At 37.4% G+C, this 6,000-nt stretch overlaps 1 protein-coding gene across 2 annotated transcripts in view; it reads left to right on the plus strand.

Moving 5' to 3' along the window:
- Positions 1 to 6,000, plus strand: part of LOC122788074 (keratin, type I cytoskeletal 15-like) — a 170,202-nt gene that overhangs the window by 77,217 nt on the left and 86,985 nt on the right. The window lies entirely within an intron of this gene.

The raw sequence follows: 6,000 nt of genomic DNA on the forward strand, positions 1-6,000 counted from the left end.
ACTTGACTACCTCTCTCCCTGCTATCACAAACCTTAGCAATAGCACAGTGTAACCTGGTCCCTGATCTAAAACAAAAACAAAGAGAGGAATTCTGCTTACCTGAGCCTCCCGCTTACTGTTATGCTTCTTTTTAGGTTCCAGTTTTCCGCTTTTTGACAGATCAGACAAGTGGACAGCCTCTTTAGATCGACAATTCAGTCGGAGGTCTTTCCTTCTTCTGCAGGTTTGTGCCACCTATATGCTCTGACCTGCAGCTTACCAAGGAATTCCGGCACGATTAGGACCAAAATGTTAAATAAATTTGTTAAAGTCAGACTGTAAAAACCATCTGGCATTTAAAAACAATGACAGTCAATAACAAACAGTAATGCAGGAAACTCAAGTATTTAATTTACAAATACTCTAATGTACATTAGGAGGCAAAAACCATACACAAACTTGTACAGAATTTTGTCTAGTTTTATTGGTGAAACACATGACATTTTATATGTTTTACTATCAGCTTTTGCCCACCTCACTGGCGTGGTCAGTGACAGGGTCTTTACATCATAGTAACTTATGAAAAGTGCTGAGATGGTGTTTTCAAAAATCTTTTCCCATGAGAATATTACAGCCTTGCAAGCACCTGGTCAGTCACAATGTCCTTCCGAGGATGTAGCCAATTCAAGGCTCTTAGATTAGTTCGAATACAATGGGTGCATGTCTTCTTTAATGCTTCTCTTTGTCTCTTTCTTGTTCACCAGCTGGACATTATCTTTGATAGTGCGCACAAGGCTATTCTTCTGGTGGAAGCAGGAAAAGATACACATGCACACAGATTCATTATTTTCTAACTTTGCAAAATAATCTTTCACTGACAGACATGAGCCAGGCCGAGCTGATCTCTGCCAAGGCCAAGTTTCTAGTCACACTGCAGCTTATGCTTCAAGCAATAATATGCGAGTTTATTTCTACTATTATTCTAGTAAAACAGAATTAAATGCATTACATATTATTCTATTTTTCAACCTTTGCTCTCCATATAGATTTGAGCACATTTATTCCTGTCTAAGGCACACATTTCTCTATATATCTGACCACACAACTTATATATGTCTGAATGTTTGAATACATATTTTCCTAAGCAGCATATATGTGAATATATATTTTTCTAGGCAGCATATATGTAAATATATATTTTTCTAGGCAGCATATATGTAAATATATATTTTTCTAACATATATATATATATATATATATATATATATATATATATATATATATATATATATATATATATATATATATATATATATATATATATATCCTTATAAGCATATATAGATAAATATAGATATATATACATACATGGGTTCCATTGGTTTAATCGACCACAACATTTGGTCGACTATACAGATAGTCAAAGGGAGAGCAAGATCGACAATCCCCAAGTAGTGGGATATTCCCATTCCCCATGGATTGTGTGATCTTGGAAATAATATATACAATTAGTGAGGAGTTTGGGGGAGTAGCCCCCACATTGGGGGATGATGTTTATGTTTTACTTTTTTTTTTTATTTGCATATGCCTAGAAGTGGTAGTGTATGTGTACTAGGAAATCGACATTTCCATCTTCACCGCAAAATGGTTTACCTTCAGGATGTTAACTGAAGGTAAATTTATATATATATATATATATATATATATATATATATATATATATATATATATATGGGTCTACTTGAAAAGGCCAAAATCTCTAAACACTGACGACGAGAAAACCAACACTGGAAGATCGACAACAGAGAAGACCAACAGTTAAGAATCCCAACGCTGAGAACACCGACATGTAAAGGTAAGTGTGCGATAGGGATGTACGTTAGGGTCATGGTGTGGTTAAGGTAAGTGTGTGATAGTGACAGATGTTAGGGTAGGGTGCGGGTAAGATAAGTGTGCGATAGTGACAGAGTTAAGCGTTAGGGGCGGATTAAGTGAGTTAGGGTTAGGGTGCGGGTAAGGTAAGTGTGCGATAGTGACGGATCTTAGGCTTAGGATTTGGGCTAAGGTTAGTGCATAGATAGTTGTCTATGTAAGGTTTAGTGGTGGTTTGTAAGGTTTTTGGTGTGCTTGTGTTGTGTGTGTGTTTTTTGGGAAAGGTATTTGTTTTGTTGATAGTCAGGATTGTGGTTTGTCGGGCATGTGAAGTTTTTGAACTTTCTTTTTTTTTTCGGTTTTGTCGTGTCGGTTATTTCGTTGTCGGTGTTTTGGTGTGTCGGTGTTATCAGGTAGACCCATATATATATATATATATATATATATATATATATATATATATATATATACACGTGTGCATGTGGGTGTCTTTGTGTATATCTTCATCTGTCACTAGGACTGAACAAAAGCGAGTGATAAAAAAATAGATTCTGCACTCAAACTATTGCACACTACTATAGGTGCTCCACACATAACACATTCAATCAAGGTATACACACACACACACACACACACACACACACACACACACACACACACACACACACACACACACACACACACACACACACACATTCCAATATCATGTACACAAAGATTAAAGCACAACACAACTCACACACAGAAATATCACTTCCAGCACCTATTGCAAAGTGACAAGCCTAACTGCATCTCTGGTTTGGGGGGAAACTACTCTCCCCTTACCCCTTTATGTATATTCCAACTCCAGGACTGCACAACTGTAGGGAAATTACATTTTCCCATATTCCCAATCCCCACTATACTTTTATCTACACAAGTAAAACAAGGTGAGCTGAGCATCGCTTTGACATATCTTGTGACACAGCAAAAGTCATTTGATCAGTTACCTCACATCTGTTTATGTTCCACACTGCAAAGTTTACACAGTATGCACTTGTCATGTTGTATTTGGCTGAAACGTATGTTTCCTGCAGACTGTTCTTCTTTTTGTTTTTTCTCTATTTGGAATGCTAACTGGGGAGCTATGCTACCATGTCATGTACACAGTCTAATTGTTTCCATTTAGCGTAATTTCCCATGGTCAGAGCATACAGGTAAAATGGCAGAAAACTCACTTTACTGTTCACCTTAATGTTCAAATGATCTGAGTATGAGTAAGACCATTTGAGACCATTGTCTCACATTGACTTATTATTTTTATTCACATTTACCTAGTTACAAGTTATGAAAACTAATGATAGATGATTTTGTTTGGTAATACTATGTGAATTATAACTGGTCAACAATGACACAACTAATTAGCCGTACATTTTGTGTCTATGAAAAGGGATCGAACTCATCTGGCAAAGTGCATGTGTTAGAAGCTTTTCTTACTTTTCTCTGGCTGTTTATTCTTTTTTATGTACTTATCATATGCCCTATACTAAAAGCTGAGTAGAAACAGAAACTACAGATGTGTTATGGTATATTACAAACACGAAGAAATGGTACGGCATGAAGAAATGGTACGTCATGATGATTTCCTTCTGTTTATTATCCTGTTTTCAAACCGGTTATGAATTTCCAGCCATTTAACATTTAGGTGCTTCCCTAGGGTTCTGGGATGTCCATTAATTGCTTGGATATAGGTTATTTCTTTTTGTCTTTGTTCTATTTGACTATTTTATACTAGCTCTAGTAGGGTTATTGTATCAGTGGGGCCTCTCTAAAAGTAACTCTTCATCTGTTAGATGACTACAGGAAGGTCATCCAGTTTAGACACTGCATTACTAAGAGGATCTGGGCTGTATACAGAAGAAGGGTAGTTGCTGAGTACCTGAAAAAGAACACAAGTCTAGTTGCCTTGCTGCAGGAAACAATGATTATTATGAGAAATATGCAATTATTAATTATACCACAGCTGGAAGAGATGGCAATGGCTGGGTAGGAACAGGTAAGAGAGTAATTGTCAGTCAAGTGTTAAGGTCAAAGTTGTATAACACTTTAAATGTTCAAGATGGCAGTGTGCTGATTGTAAAGGTGAGTATGTATTAGGTAGAAATAATATTACCCATGGTTCATAGACCCATTGAGGGTGGTGCTATCCTATTTAAGGAGATACTTAGTCCTCTGAATGGTCTTAGGAAAATACACCTCAGTGCTGACAGAAGGTGTTTTTATTATATTCCCTGATTCATGGTTCAGTCAGTTTCCTAATATGAGGGTGAGCTTTCTTACAGTCTCTAAATTTATGGCACATTTTGTTATGGATTTCCATTATATGGAGGCTTGAAGAGCCTTTCATCGAGGTGAATTAAATTATACTTTTCTTAGCCATAATACAGAAGAAGCGAGTATGTTAGGCTTCAGGCTGCTGAGTCATTTGTTGGAGCCTGTAACGGGCTTTTTTAAATATGGTGGTTACAGATGTGATAGCCTTGTGGGTTAATACTTACCATTTGGTTTAAATGTAGAAGTTACCTAAAGTGGCTTTATTTACAGACTTTTGAACAGATTTTAATCCCAGAAGTTTTCTCTGGGGGACTTGAAAGAAAAGGAAAGTTCCTAACATAAAATACGATTCTATACACAAAACCATAGCTTGTCTCTGTGTGAATGGATACCTCTAACAGCCCTTCCCTTTAAAAGGGAGATCAGGTAGGGGTTCCCCTTTTGATGTTATGTTATACACTGATGACAGAAATGTTGTATTTTATGGTGGGGTAACATTCTATGCAAACTGATATTTGATGGCTAGCAGAGTTACAGGTGACACTATCATGTGCTTAAGACAACTCAGTGGAAATTTACAAATAATACCTGTCTCACTGCTACCATTTCCCTCCATCTGGGGCATGATGGTAAACCTAGTATTTTTTTATTTTTATTTTTTTTTATTTTACCCATTTTTGCATGCAATAAGCCTAGTTAATGCATCCTCAGACATTGTAGGTGGCCAGATAATTACAGTATGTGGAGGATTAAACCTGTGAAGGATACTAAAAGAGCTAATCTAGCAGAACTGGTCCCCATGCTTTAATTCTCTTCAATACAATTTGATCAGATGAAAGTCTCTCAAACTGACTTACCTTGCTAGGATAAAGGTTGTCAGATTATGATCCTAATAAAATATGTTTTTATGCATAATATTACAAACCTTTTTCTGGACAAATAGAAGGATTAATGCCAAAAAAAATGAACTGTCTGAGAACTGAAAAACCTATACAATGTTGACATAAATTAGTGACTTCTTTCAAAGCTAAAGGCCTAGCTGTGCCAAACATTGTGATGTATGGTCTCTTTTCCTAGATTAGTATGGGAAAGAGTAGTGGAAGCTAGGTTAAGAAGGGAGGTGATGATTAATGATCAGCAGTATGTTTTCATGCTGGGAAAGAGCACTACAGATGTGATGTTTGCTCTGAGAGTGTTGATGGAGAAATATAGAGAAGGTCAGAAGGAGTTGTATTGTGTCTTTGTGGACTTGGAGAAAGCATATGATAGGGTGCCTAGAGAGGAGTTGTGGTATTGTATGAGGAAGTCAGGAGTGGCAGAGAAGTATGTAAGAGTAGTACAGGATATGTACAAGGGTAGTGTGACAGCGGTGAAGTCTGTAGTGGGAGTGACAGATGCATTTAAGGTGGAGGTGGGATTACATCAAGGATCAGCTCTTAGCCCTTTCTTATTTGCAATGGTGATGTACAGGTTGACAGATGAGATCAGACAGGAGGCCGCATGGACTATGATGTTTGCAGATGACATTGTTATCTGTAGTGAGAGTAGAGACCAGGTTGAGGAGACCCTGGAGAGATGGAGATATGCTGTAGAGAGGAGAGGAATGAAGGTCAGCAGGACTAAGATAGAATATATGTGTGTGAATGAGATGGAGGATAGAGGAATGGTGAGGATGCAGGGAATGGAGTTGGCAAAGGTGGATGAGTTAAGTACTTGGGATCAAAAGTTCAGAGTAATGGTGAGTGTTGAAGAGAGGTGAAGAAGAGAGTACAGGCAGGGTGGAATGAGTGGAGAAGAGTGTCAGGAGTGATATGTGACAGATGGGTACCAGTAAG

This window comes from Protopterus annectens, chromosome 13.part0, assembly GCF_019279795.1.
Source record: "Protopterus annectens isolate FY-2018-M chromosome 13.part0, PAN1.0, whole genome shotgun sequence".
Taxonomy (NCBI): domain Eukaryota; kingdom Metazoa; phylum Chordata; order Ceratodontiformes; family Protopteridae; genus Protopterus; species Protopterus annectens.